Source organism: Oncorhynchus masou, unplaced genomic scaffold (genome assembly GCF_036934945.1).
Source record: "Oncorhynchus masou masou isolate Uvic2021 unplaced genomic scaffold, UVic_Omas_1.1 unplaced_scaffold_1546, whole genome shotgun sequence".
In the NCBI taxonomy this organism is placed as follows: Eukaryota; Metazoa; Chordata; class Actinopteri; order Salmoniformes; family Salmonidae; genus Oncorhynchus; species Oncorhynchus masou.
Genome location: NW_027005508.1, coordinates 121,014 through 135,620, shown reverse-complemented (window position 1 = coordinate 135,620; position 14,607 = coordinate 121,014). Strand labels below are relative to the sequence as shown.

General features: G+C 53.0%; 1 protein-coding gene across 1 annotated transcript in view; it reads left to right on the top strand.

Moving 5' to 3' along the window:
• Positions 1-8,526: 8,526 nt before the first annotated feature.
• The window catches only part of LOC135531190 (partitioning defective 3 homolog B-like), a gene marked incomplete at its 3' end in the record, with an annotated part of 102,460 nt that continues 96,379 nt past the window's right edge, over positions 8,527-14,607 (top strand). The window contains exon 1 of the mRNA XM_064959306.1: positions 8,527-8,626. The remainder of the gene's footprint in view (positions 8,627-14,607) is intronic.

The following is a 14,607-nucleotide window of genomic DNA, read 5'->3' as shown; positions in this document are numbered from 1 at the left end:
TAGTGGTATGTACAGGATACACAGTGTAGTGGTATGTACAGGACACACAGTGTAGTGGTATGTACAGGACACACAGTGTAGTGGTATGTACAGAACACACAGTGTAGTGGTATGTACAGAACACACAGTGTAGTGGTATGTACAGGATACACAGTGCAGTGGTATGTACATGATACACAGTGTAGTGGTATGTACAGAACACAGTGTAGTGGTATGTACAGAACACACAGTGTAGTGGTATGTACAGAACACACAGTGTAGTGGTATGTACAGAACACACAGTGTAGTGGTATGTACAGAACACACAGTGTAGTGGTATGTACGGATACACAGTGTAGTGGTATGTACAGAACACACAGTGTAGTGGTATGTACGGATACACAGTGTAGTGGTATGTACAGGACACACAGTGTAGTGGTATGTACAGAACACACAGTGTAGTGGTATGTACGGATACACAGTGTAGTGGTATGTACAGGATACACAGTGTAGTGGTATGTACAGAACACAGTGTAGTGGTATGTACAGAATACACAGTGTAGTGGTATGTACAGAACACAGTGTAGTGGTATGTACGGATACACAGTGTAGTGGTATGTACAGAACACAGTGTAGTGGTATGTACAGGACACACAGTGTAGTGGTATGTACAGGATACACAGTGTAGTGGTATGTACGGATACACAGTGTAGTGGTATGTACAGAACACACAGTGTAGTGGTATGTACAGAACACACAGTGTAGTGGTATGTACAGAACACACAGTGTAGTGGTATGTACAGGATACACAGTGTAGTGGTATGTACAGAACACACAGTGTAGTGGTATGTACAGGATACACAGTGTAGTGGTATGTACAGAACACAGTGTAGTGGTATGTACAGAACACAGTGTAGTGGTATGTACAGAACACAGTGTAGTGGTATGTACAGAACACACAGTGTAGTGGTATGTACAGGATACACAGTGTAGTGGGATGTACAGAACACACGGTCAGCCATTCATGGAAAGAGCAGGTGTTCCTAATGTTTTGTACACTGTCTATTTCCACACTGACGTTGGCATAATGCTGTGAAAATGATAATGTCCTTTTAGTGCAAGACCTGTTTGAATGGACCTGATTGGTCAGCCTGTGTTGTTGACATCACCAGGCCTACAATGAGTTAATAAGAGAGTCTGACAACAACACAGCCAGTTGTTAGTTTCCCCTCCCCCTCAGTCCACTCCCAGACAGTCCTAGCTACAATTCTTGTTGAGAAATTGCTCTTTGCTGAGAAGCTATTTTTTTTGTTTATTTTTTTCAATTTTAAATTTGTTAAAATTAAAATTGTAGTTAATTGCATTTAAAAAAAAAAATAATAATATTAAATTAAACCCCGCATTGGACATTTTTTATTAAGTCAGTCAAGTTAGTTATTGATTGATTGGTTTATTTGAATTTGTTAGATAATTAAAAGCCGTAGGCTGCTAGCGGAAAACATGGCGATACATTAAAAATGATGGAGGACAGAACCCCGATGAAGCCTGAAGGCTCATTCCATTATGGTGTTAAAATACTCAATGGTTCTCCGTCTGTTTTTATGGGAATGGGCGACTGCTTCAGATTCATATCTCCACGTTTTCCCAGGGTCTTCTATCAGCTCAGTCTTATCCACATGCTATCTCACCCATCCATCTGTATTGATGCATAACCCATCCATCTGTATTACTGCATAACCCATCCAGCTGTATTACTGCATAACCTATCCATCTGTATTACTGCCTAACCCATCCATCTGTATTACTGCATAACCTATCCATCTGTATTACTGCCTAACCCTAACCCATCCATCTGTATTACTGCATAACCCATCCATCTGTATTACTGCATAACCCATCCAGCTGTATTACTGCATAACCCATCCAGCTGTATTGCTGCCTAACCCATCCATCTGTATTACTGCATAACCCATCCAGCTGTATTTCTGCCTAACCCATCCATCTGTATTACTGCATAACCCATCCATCTGTATTACTGCCTGTCCATCTGTATTACTGCCTAACCCCATCTATCTGTATTACTAACCCATCCATCTGTACTGCCTAACCCAACCATCTGTATTACTGCCTAAGCAACCATCTGTATTACTGCCTAACCTATCCATCTGTACTGCCTAACCCATCCATCTGTATTGCTGCCTAACCCAACCATCTGTATTGCTGCCTAACTTCAACCATCTGTATTACTGCCTAACCTATCCATCTATGTATTACTGCCTAACCCCATCCATCTGTATTACTGCCTAACCCAACCATCTGTATTGCTGCCTAACCCATCCATCTATGCTTCACCTAACCCATCCATCTGTATTACTGCCTAACCCAACCATCTGTGTACTGCCTAACCCAACCATCTGTAATACTGCCGGGCAACCATCCTGTATTACTGCCTAACCCAACCATCTGTATTGCTGCCTAACCCAACCATACAGCATTACTGCCTAACCGATCCATCTGTATTACTGCCGAACCCAACCATCTATGTGCTGCCTAACCCATCCCTCTGTGTACTACCTAACTTGTCCATCTGTATTACTGCCTAACCCATCCATCTGTGTGCTGCCTAACCGCCCATCCAGCTGTACTGCCTAACCCAACCATCTGTATTACTGCCTAAGCCTAACCTTCCACCTGTATTACTGCCTAACCCATCCATCTGTATTACTGCCTAATCAATCATCTGTACCTAACCTGTTCTCCCAGCTCCAGCCTCCCTCTGGCCCCCAGCTCTAGTCCCTGTTCTAGCTCCAGCCTCCCCTCTGGACCCCCAGCTCTAGTCCCTGTTCTCCCAGCTCCAGCCTCCCTCTGGACCCCCAGCTCTAGTCCCTGTTCTCCCAGCTCAGCCTCCCTCTGGACCCCCAGCTCTAGTCCCTGTTCTCCCCAGCTCAGCCTCCCCTCTGGCGCCCCAGCTCTAGTCCTGTTCTCCAGCTCAGCCTCCTCTCGACCTCCAGCTCTAGTCCCTGTTCTCCCCAGCTCAGCCTCCCCTCTGGACCCCCAGCTCTAGTCCCTGTTCTCCCAGCTCCAGCCTCCCCTCTAGTCCCTGTTCTCCCAGCTCCAGCCTCCCCTCTGGACCCCCTAGCTCCTAGTCCCTATTCTCCCAGCTCCAGCCCCCTCCCCAGCTCTAGTCCCTGTTCTCCCAGCTCCAGCCTCCCCTGGACCTCCAGCTCGACCCCTCAGCTCTAGTCCCTGTTCTCCCAGCTCCAGCCTCCCTAGTCCCTGTTCTCCCAGCTCCAGCCCCCACCTAGCTCTAGTCCCTGTTCTCCCAGCTCCAGCCCCCCCCTCCCCAGCTCTAGTCCCTGTTCTCCCAGCTCAGCCTCCCCTCTGGACCCCCAGCTCGAGTCCTGTTCTCCCAGCTCCAGCCTCCCCTCTGGACCCAGCTCTCCTGTTCTCCCAGCTCCAGCCTCCCCCTCTAGACCTCCAGCTCTAGTCCCTGTTCTCCCAGCTCCAGCCTCCCCTCTGGACCCCCAGCTCTAGTCCCTGTTCTCCCAGCTCCAGCCCCCCTCTCTAGTCCCTGTTCTCCCAGCTCCAGCCTCCCCTCTGGACCCCCTCTAGTCTCTCCCAGCTCCTGTTGTTCCCCAGCTCCAGCCTCCCCTCTGGACCCCCAGCTCTAGCTCCAGCCTCCCTGTTCTCCCAGCTCCAGCCTCTCTCTCTGGACCCCCAGCTCTAGTCCCTGTTCTCCCAGCTCCAGCCTCCCTCTGGACCCTAGCTCTAGTCCCTGTTCTCCCAGCTCCAGCCTCCTCTGGTAGCCCCCAGCTCCCCAGTCCCTGTTGTCCCAGCTCCAGCCTCCCCTCTGGACCCCCAGCTCTAGTCCCTGTTCTCCCAGCTCCAGCATCCCTCTAGACCTCCCGCTCTAGTCCCTGTTCTCCCAGCTCCAGCCTCCCTCTGGACCTCCAGCTCGAGTCCCTGTTCTCCCAGCTCCAGCCTCCCCTCTAGACCTCCAGCTCTAGTCCCTGTTCTCCCAGCTCCAGCCTCCCTCTCGACCTCCAGCTCTAGTCCCTGTTCTCCCAGCTCCAGCCCCTCTGGACCTTCAGCTCTGGACCCCCAGCTCTAGTCCCTGTTCTCCCAGCTCCCAGCCTCCCCTCTACCCCTAGTCCCTGTTCTCCCAGCTCCAGCCTCCCCCCTCCAGCTAGTCCCTGTTCTCCCAGCTCAGCCCCCCCTGGACCCCAGCTCTAGTCCCTGTTCTCCCAGCTCCAGCCTCCCTCTCTGGACCTCCCTCTGGGCGCCCCAGCTCTAGTCCCTGTTCTCCCAGCTCCAGCCTCCCCTCTCGACCTCCAGCTCTAGTCCCTGTTCTCCCCAGCTCCAGCCTCCCCTCTCCCAGTCCCTCCCCTTCTCCCTAGCTGTTCTCCAGCCTCCCCTCTGGACCCCCTCCTCTGGACCCCAGCTCTAGTCCCTGTTCTCCCAGCTCCAGCCCCCCTCTGGACCCCAGCTCTAGTCCCTGTTCTCCCAGCTCAGCCTCCCCTCTGGACCCCCAGCTCCAGTCCCTGTTCTCCCAGCTCCAGCCTCCCCTCTAGACCCCAGCTCTAGTCCCTGTTCTCCCAGCTCCAGCCTCCCTCTCGACCCCCAGCTCCAGCCCCCCAGCTCTAGTCCCTGTTCTCCCAGCTCCAGCCTCCCTCTGGACCCCCAGCTCTAGTCCCTGTTCTCCCAGCTCCAGCCTCCCCTCTGGACCTCCCAGCTCTAGTCCCTGTTCTCCCAGCTCCAGCCTCCCCTCTGGACCCCCAGCTCTAGTCCCTGTTCTCCCAGCTCCAGCCCCCCTCTGGACCCCTAGCTCTAGTCCCTGTTCTCCCAGCTCCAGCCTCCCCTCTGGACCCCCAGCTCTAGTCCCTGTTGTCCCAGCTCAGCCTCCCCCTCTAGACCTCCAGCTCTAGTCCCTGTTCTCCCAGCTCCAGCCTCCCCTCTGGACCTCCAGCTCGAGTCCCTGTTCTCCCAGCTCCAGCCTCCAGCCTCCCCTCTAGACCTCCAGCTCTAGTCCCTGTTCTCCCAGCTCCAGCCTCCCTCTGACGCCCCAGCTCTAGTCCCTGTTCTCCCAGCTCCAGCCTCCCCTCTGGACCCCAGCTCTAGTCCCTGTTCTCCCAGCTCCAGCCCCTCTCCCAGACCCTCCAGCTCTAGTCCCTGTTCTCCCAGCTCCAGCTCTCCCCTGTTCTCCCAGCTCCAGCCTCAGACCTCCCCCTCTAGCTCCTCTCGAGCTCTAGTCCCTGTTCTCCCAGCTCCAGCCTCCCCTCTCGACCTCCAGCTCCTAGTCCCTGTTCTCCCAGCTCCAGCCTCCCCTCTGGCCCCCTAGCTCTAGTCCCTGTTCTCCCAGCTCCCCTGTTGTAGCTCCAGCCTCCCCTCTAGTCCCTGTTCTCCCAGCTCCAGCCTCCCCTCTGGACCCCTAGCTCCTAGTCCCTGTTCTCCCAGCTCCAGCCTCCCCTCTAGACCTCCAGCTCTAGTCCCTGTTCTCCCAGCTCCAGCTCTCCCTCTAGACCTCCAGCTCTCCCTGTTCTCCCAGCTCCAGCCTCCCCTCTGGACCCCCAGCTCTAGTCCCTGTTCTCCCAGCTCCAGCCTCCCCTCTCGACCTCCAGCTCTAGTCCCTGTTCTCCCAGCTCCAGCCTCCCCTCTGGACCCCCAGCTCTAGTCCCTGTTCTCCCAGCTCCAGCCTCCCCTCTAGTCCCTGTTCTCCCAGCTCCAGCCTCCCCTCTGGACCCCTAGCTCTAGTCCCTGTTCTCCCAGCTCCAGCCACCCCTCTGGACCCCTAGCTCCCCCTCCCAGCTCTCCCCAGCTCTAGTCCCTGTTCTCCCAGCTCCAGCCTCCCCTCTGGACCCCCAGCTCTAGTCCCTGTTCTCCCAGCTCCAGCCTCCCCTCTGGACCCCCAGCTCTAGTCCCTGTTCTCCCAGCTCCAGCCTCCCCTCTGGACCCCCAGCTCTAGTCCCTGTTCTCCCAGCTCCAGCCTCCCCCTCCCCCAGCTCTAGTCCCTGTTCTCCCAGCTCCAGCCTCCCCTCTGGACCCCCAGCTCGAGTCCCTGTTCTCCCAGCTCCAGCCTCCCCTCTAGACCTCCCCTCTAGTCCCTGTTCTCCCAGCTCCAGCCTCCCCTCTGGACCCCTAGCTCTAGTCCCTGTTCTCCCAGCTCCAGCCCCCCCCAGCTCTAGTCCCTGTTCTCCCAGCTCCAGCCTCCCCTCTGGACCCCCAGCTCTAGTCCCTGTTGTCCCAGCTCCAGCCTCCCCTCTGGACCCCCAGCTCTAGTCCCTGTTCTCCCAGCTCCAGCCTCCTCTCTGGACCCCCAGCTCTAGTCCCTGTTCTCCCAGCTCCAGCCTCCCCTCTGGACCCCTAGCTCTAGTCCCTGTTCTCCCAGCTCCAGCCTCCCCTCTGGCGCCCCAGCTCTAGTCCCTGTTGTCCCAGCTCCAGCCTCCCCTCTGGACCCCCAGCTCTAGTCCCTGTTCTCCCAGCTCCAGCATCCCCTCTAGACCTCCAGCTCTAGTCCCTGTTCTCCCAGCTCCAGCCTCCCCTCTGGACCTCCAGCTCGAGTCCCTGTTCTCCCAGCTCCAGCCTCCCCTCTAGACCTCCAGCTCTAGTCCCTGTTCTCCCAGCTCCAGCCTCCCCTCTCGACCTCCAGCTCTAGTCCCTGTTCTCCCAGCTCCAGCCTCCCCTCTGGACCCCCAGCTCTAGTCCCTGTTCTCCCAGCTCCAGCCTCCCCTCTAGTCCCTGTTCTCCCAGCTCCAGCCTCCCCTCTGGACCCCTAGCTCTAGTCCCTGTTCTCCCAGCTCCAGCCTCCCCTCTAGACCTCCAGCTCTAGTCCCTGTTCTCCCAGCTCCAGCCTCCCCTCTGGACCCCAGCTCTAGTCCCTGTTCTCCCAGCTCCAGCCTCCCCTCTGGACCCCTAGCTCTAGTCCCTGTTCTCCCAGCTCCAGCCTCCCCTCTGGCGCCCCAGCTCTAGTCCCTGTTCTCCCAGCTCCAGCCTCCCCTCTCGACCTCCAGCTCTAGTCCCTGTTCTCCCAGCTCCAGCCTCCCCTCTGGACCCCCAGCTCTAGTCCCTGTTCTCCCAGCTCCAGCCTCCCCTCTAGTCCCTGTTCTCCCAGCTCCAGCCTCCCCTCTGGACCCCTAGCTCTAGTCCCTGTTCTCCCAGCTCCAGCCCCCTCCCCCAGCTCTAGTCCCTGTTCTCCCAGCTCCAGCCTCCCCTCTGGACCCCCAGCTCTAGTCCCTGTTCTCCCAGCTCCAGCCCCCCTCCCCCAGCTCTAGTCCCTGTTCTCCCAGCTCCAGCCTCCCCTCTGGACCCCCAGCTCTAGTCCCTGTTCTCCCAGCTCCAGCCTCCCCTCTGGACCCCCAGCTCTAGTCCCTGTTCTCCCAGCTCCAGCCTCCCCTCTAGTCCCTGTTCTCCCAGCTCCAGCCTCCCCTCTGGACCCCTAGCTCTAGTCCCTGTTCTCCCAGCTCCAGCCCCCCCTCCCCCAGCTCTAGTCCCTGTTCTCCCAGCTCCAGCCTCCCCTCTGGCGCCCCAGCTCTAGTCCCTGTTCTCCCAGCTCCAGCCTCCCCTCTCGACCTCCAGCTCTAGTCCCTGTTCTCCCAGCTCCAGCCTCCCCTCTGGACCCCCAGCTCTAGTCCCTGTTCTCCCAGCTCCAGCCTCCCCTCTGGACCCCCAGCTCTAGTCCCTGTTCTCCCAGCTCCAGCCCCCCCCTCCCCCAGCTCTAGTCCCTGTTCTCCCAGCTCCAGCCTCCCCTCTGGACCCCCAGCTCGAGTCCCTGTTCTCCCAGCTCCAGCCTCCCCTCTAGACCTCCAGCTCTAGTCCCTGTTCTCCCAGCTCCAGCCTCCCCTCTGGACCCCCAGCTCTAGTCCCTGTTCTCCCAGCTCCAGCCTCCCCTCTGGACCCCCAGCTCTGGATCACTGTGAACATAGTAGAGAATGGTAGTGCTTGTATCTGGCTGAGATAGTTGAGGTCTACTGTAGATACTGTACTCAGGCCAGACACTTGCATTATTAGGCAGGCTTGGAAGTCTTTTCTCCATTGTCAAGTGTTACCCAACCTTAAAACAATAGGCAAACATTGTAATTTCATAAATTACATTGGAATTACAAATGATCTGATTCACAGATGTATATTATTGTAATAAAAAAATAGGTGCTGTTTATTGTGCCTTTTTGTGAGATGGATCTGTGGACGATAGAGATGTAGGATGTTTGTGTACCATAAATAAGAATGTTGATTGGTTGTGTTCGTTGTGCCATTTATGAAATGAGGATGTTTGATTTGGTCATGTTTATGTTCCATTTAGGAATTGAGGATGTTTGATTTGGTCATGTTTATGTTCCATTTAGGAAATGAGGATGTTTGATTTGGTCATGTTTATGTTCCATTTAGGAAATGAGGATGTTTGATTTGGTCATGTTTATGTTCCATTTAGGAAATGAGGATGTTTGATTTGGTCATGTTTATGTTCCATTTAGGAAATGAGGATGTTTGATTTGGTCATGTTTATGTTCCATTTATGAAATGAGGATGTTTGATGTGCTTCCTCCCACAGGAGGGTGACTTCCTGGTTCGTACCCACCATGTGGAGTACTGTGGTGGGGGCATCCTGGACCCTGATGATGTATTGACTGACCTGGTGGAGGACAGAGACAAGGTAACGATCAACGTTTGGCCCGAGTGTCAAATGGCACCTTATTCCCTATGTAGTGCACTACTTTTGGACAAGGGAAGGTAACAATGATCTACTGTGTAGCTATCAGTTCATTCTTTGGTGACACTACCCTCAATCACATTTTGGTGACTTTACCCTCAGTCACGTTTTGGTGACTTTACCCTCAGTCACGTTTTGGTGACTTTACCCTCAGTCATGTTTTGGTGACTTTACCCTCAGTCACGTTTTGGTGACTTTACCCTCAGTCACATTTGAGTGACTTTACCCTCAATCACATTTGAGTGACTTTACCCTCAATCACATTTGAGTGACTTTACCCTCAGTCACATTTGAGTGACTTTACCCTCAGTCACATTTGAGTGACTTTACCCTCAGTCACATTTTGGTGACTTTACCCTCAATCACATTTGAGTGACTTTACCCTCAATCACATACTTTACCCTCAATCACATCTGTGACCGACCGGCTCAATTCGGTCTAACGTAGCAAAATTTGAATGCTAAACAGAGGGAGTACGGTAGTGTACTAAACAACCAAAGAGTTCAAGACTAAAGACTGGTTTATATTACGGGTGTGTTCATGCATTGTGTGCTCTGGGCATTTGTCAACTCAGAGCGTTGTCATATCGTTCGTTCGTTCGTAAATTCAGTGTTTCTCTCCTCGGAGGCGTTCAGAGCTGCACACTGGACGCTTTGGCTGAGGTAGGGTTGATCCGAGTGTTCTGTCCTAACAGCAGCAGTCAAACACCCAAGCTAACTGGCTAGCGTTGGTTAGCTTGCTAGCTACTCCCAGACACACGAGAGAACACCTCACTCTGACCATTTTACTCAGCCTAGCAGAGCTGGTTAGGCTGTTTCATGTTATCCAGAGTGTTGGTGACTGAAACTGTGCTGCCGGCAACAATTTAATTATGCTTTTTGCCAACTTTTACTGGGTGTTGAGCGTTCGTAAATTCGTCAGTTATTCTGCGCTCTCACACTCAATGAGAGGGCTTGGAAATAGGACTATATATTATTAATTATTTTTGTTCAACCTTTATTTAACTTGGCAACAAGATAGCCAGAGTGAATTTATCAGCTACGTCTATCGACAGTTGTCGTAGTAACATCATGAACATTGTATTGAAATGGTTACTTGCATAGTGGAGTCTTTTGTTTAGACATGCAGCTAGCTAGCTAAACAATGAACCATAATCTCAACTCATGACGTTACTGAAAAGTGACTACACATAGATAATAAACAACGAGTAGCAGCAGTGTAAAAACAAAGGGGGGGTGTCAATGTAAATAGTCTGGGTGGCTGGACTATTTAATGGCTGGTCCATTAACTGAAGGTCCTGATATTACCAGGTACATGGCTGGTCCATTTGGACTGTGTTCACCGGACCGGTCCTCTGCATCGTTCATATTTCTGTGTTGACGCTTTATCTCCATTAGCAACAGACACACAGCTTTGGCTGAATGATAGACAGGCGGGCAGGCAGGCAGAAAGACACACAGCTTTGTCTGAATGATAGACAGGCGGGCAGGCAGGCAGAAAGACACACAGCTTTGTCTGAATGATAGACAGGCGGGCAGGCAGGCAGAAAGACACACAGCTTTGTCTGAATGATAGACAGGCGGGCAGGCAGGCAGAAAGACACACAGCTTTGGCTGAATGACAGACAGGCAGGCAGGCAGGCAGAAAGACACACAGCTTTGGCTGAATGATAGACAGGCGGGCAGGCAGGCAGAAAGACACACAGCTTTGGCTGAATGATAGACAGGCGGGCAGGCAGGCAGGCAGAAAGACACACAGCTTTGTCTGAATGATAGACAGGCGGGCAGGCAGGCAGAAAGACACACAGCTTTGGCTGAATGATAGACAGGCGGGCAGGCAGGCAGGCAGAAAGACACACAGCTTTGTCTGAATGATAGACAGGCAGGCAGGCAGAAAGACACACAGCTTTGTCTGAATGATAGACAGGCAGGCAGGCAGGCAGGCAGAAAGACACACAGCTTTGGCTGAATGATAGACAGGCAGGCAGGCAGAAAGACACACAGCTTTGTCTGAATGATAGACAGGCAGGCAGGCAGGCAGGCAGAAAGACACACAGCTTTGGCTGAATGATAGACAGGCGGGCAGGCAGGCAGGCAGAAAGACACACAGCTTTGTCTGAATGATAGACAGGCAGGCAGGCAGAAAGACACACAGCTTTGTCTGAATGATAGACAGGCAGGCAGGCAGGCAGGCAGAAAGACACACAGCTTTGTCTGAATGATAGACAGGCAGGCAGGCAGGCAGGCAGAAAGACACACAGCTTTGTCTGAATGATAGTCAGGCAGGCAGGCAGGCAGGCAGAAAGACACACAGCTTTGTCTGAATGATAGACAGGCAGGCAGGCAGGCAGAAAGACACACAGCTTTGGCTGAATGATAGGCAGGCAGGCAGGCAGGCAGGCAGAAAGACACACAGCTTTGTCTGAATGATAGACAGGCAGGCAGGCAGGCAGGCAGAAAGACACACAGCTTTGGCTGAATGACAGACAGGCAGACAGGCAGGCAGAAAGACACACAGCTTTGGCTGAATGACAGACAGGCAGGCAGAAAGACACACAGCTTTGGCTGAATGATAGACAGGCAGGCAGGCAGGCAGAAAGACACACAGCTTTGGCTGAATGATAGACAGGCAGGCAGGCAGGCAGAAAGACACACAGCTTTGGCTGAATGATAGACAGGCGGAAAGAGACTTTGGCGGACAGACAGAGGGACAAACAGTTTTTTGGCTGAACACAATACCTTCCTCTGGCTGCTGGGCCAACTGAAAGGCCACTGAGTACTGAGTCTCCCTGGTGCAGTAATGTTGTCCTTTACCCAGGTTTTAAACGCAGGCAGGCGGCCGGGGGGGGCACACGGGCATGAAGGCGGGGAGGCGTTCGGACAGACAGGCGGGCGGGCAGGCACACGGTCATGAAGGGCGGGAGGCGTTCGGACAGGCGGGCGGGCAGGCACACGGGCATGAAGGCGGGGAGGCGTTCGGACAGGCGGGCGGGCGGACAGGCACACGGTCATGAAGACTGGGAGGCGTTTGGACAGGCGGGCGGGCGGACAGGCACACGGGCATGAAGGGCGGGGAGGCGTTCGGACAGGCGGGTGGGCAGGCACACGGTCATGAAGGGCGGGAGGCGTTCGGACAGGCGGGCGGGCAGGCACACGGGCATGAAGGCGGGGAGGCGTTCTGGCGGGGAGGCGGGGAACCATTGGTTCTCTGTAAGGCCATCCTTAACTGGATAACTTAATGCCATTATCCTCAGTAGAATCTCTCAGACATCAGGGGTGAGTCCCAAATAGCACTCTATTCACTTTATAGTGCACTACTTTTAATGTGTGCCCTGGACAACAGCGGTGCACTATTTTGGAAAATAGTGTGCCATTTTGGACGAACGCCAGGAGCTCCAATCAGATCCACAGCTTTCTGTAGACTAATTTATATCAGAGGGGAGGAGGAGGCTCTTTACCGTAAAAGTGATTTTTGCTGCCTGCTAATATTGCAGAACAAGCAGAACCCAGAATTCAAGTTTTTAAAAAGTGGTGTTTAAAAAGTGAATTCTCATTCAACCGTTTAGGCCTAGAGTCCAGGAAGACTAATCAATATAGAGCTATGCCTTGTAGTCAGGGGATTTCTTAAGAGGAAACTCTACTGGGATGGGCTGGCGCTTTAGAATGTACTCTGTACTCATTATGTATTAGGTACTCTGTACTCATTGATGGACTGTATTAGGTACTGGACTATGTACTAATTTCACGGAAACATGGACAAATCTCCTCTTCCGGGCACCCTGACTCTCACTAGGTGTTTTGAGATTTGTCCAGCTAGTAACTAGTCAGACTGCATGAATCACTGCTCTACAAATCAACTTGTATCCCAAATAGTTCTCAGTCAACAGGAGCTGCCCAGAACAGTCCAGGCTGCCTACGAGAGACTTGGAGCCTGGAGCCTGGAGATGCCGTTGCTATGGTGACCATTATGTTACAACTCCAACATGTTGCCGGCCACAGTGTTTGTCCAAGCTGTTGGTTCAGGATCTCTACTACTTACCCATTCTGCTTTTCTGCCTTTGAGTCTTGTCATTGTTTAGGATTTATCGCTAGTCCACTGGTGCTCTGCTCCCTGCTTAGTTAGAAACACAACATGAGACTGTCACAATCAAACACACATGGTGTTCAAATGCTTGGTGACAGGTTAATATAGGCTAGTGGGTATGTGATGTTTCCTGTTGATCTTATCTGCTTTTCTGGTGTCTGAGCACTCTGTTGTTACCATGCCTGGCCACGCCCACAAGTTAGAGGACAGTCATATTACTGTATCTGGCCACGCCCACAACGCTCTACCCTGGTTAGAGGACAGTCCCAATACCGTACCTGGCCACGCCCACAGCACCCTGGTTAGAGGACAGTCGTATTACCATGCCTGGCCAGGCCCACCAGTTAGAGGACAGTCATATTACTGTATCTGGCCACGCCCACAACACCCTGGATAGAGGACAGTCGTATTACCATGCCTGGCCACGCCCACAACACCCTGGATAGAGGACAGTCGTATTACCATGCCTGGCCACGCCCACAAGTTAGAGGACAGTCATATTACTGTATCTGGCCACGCCCACAACACCCTGGATAGAGGACAGTCGTATTACCATGCCTGGCCACGCCCACAGCACCCTGGTTAGAGGACAGTCGTATTACCATGCCTGGCCAGGCCCACCAGTTAGAGGACAGTCATATTACTGTATCTGGCCACGCCCACAGCACCCTGGATAGAGGACAGTCGTATTACCATGCCTGGCCACGCCCACAGCACCCTGGTTAGAGGACAGTCGTATTACCATGCCTGGCCACGCCCACAACACCCTGGTTAGAGGACAGTCGTATTACCATGCCTGGCCAGGCCCACCAGTTAGAGGACAGTCATATTACTGTATCTGGCCACGCCCACAACGCTCTACCCTGGTTAGAGGACAGTCCCAATACCGTACCTGGCCACGCCCACAGCACCCTGGTTAGAGGACAGTCGTATTACTGTACCTGGCCACGCCCACTGGTTAGAGGACAGTCCTATTACCATACCTGGCCACGCCCACAACACTCTGCCCTGGTTAGAGGACAGTCCCAATACCGTACCTGGCCACGCCCACAGCACCCTGGTTAGAGGACAGTCATATTACCATGCCTGGCCACGCCCACCACACTCTACCCTGGTTAGAGGACAGTCTTATTACCGTATCTGGCCACACCCACTGGTTAGAGGACAGTCCAATTAACATGCCTGGCCACGCCCACAACGCTCTACCCTGGTTAGAGGACAGTCCTATTACCATACCTGGCCACGCCCACAACACTCTACCCTGGTTAGAGGACAGTCTTATTACCGTATCTGGTCACGTCCACTGGTCAGAGGACAGTCCTATGGGAGAAGGAGAGGTATGCAGGTTTCGTAATGTGTATATTAGAGACTGACTGGGGGAGGTATGCAGATTATGTGTATATTAGAGTAGAGACTGACTGGGCTCGGTATGCAGGTTTCATTATGTGTATATTAGAGTAGAGACTGACTAGGGGAGGTATGCAGGTTTCATTATGTGTATATTCGAGTAGAGACTGACTGGGGTAGGTATGCAGGTTTCATTATGTGTATAAGGTTATGTGTATATTAGAGTAGAGACTGACTGGGGGAGGTATGCAGGTTACATTATGTGTATATTAGAGTAGAAACTGACTGGGGGAGGTATGCAGGTTTCATTATGTGTATATTCGAGTAGAGACTGACTGGGGGAGGTATGCAGGTTTCATTATGTGTATATTAGAGTAGAGACTGACTGGGGGAGGTATGCAGGTTTCATTATGTGTATAAGGTTATGTGTATATTAGAGTAGAGACTGACTGGGGGAGGTATGCAGGTTACATTATGTGTATATTAAAGTAGAA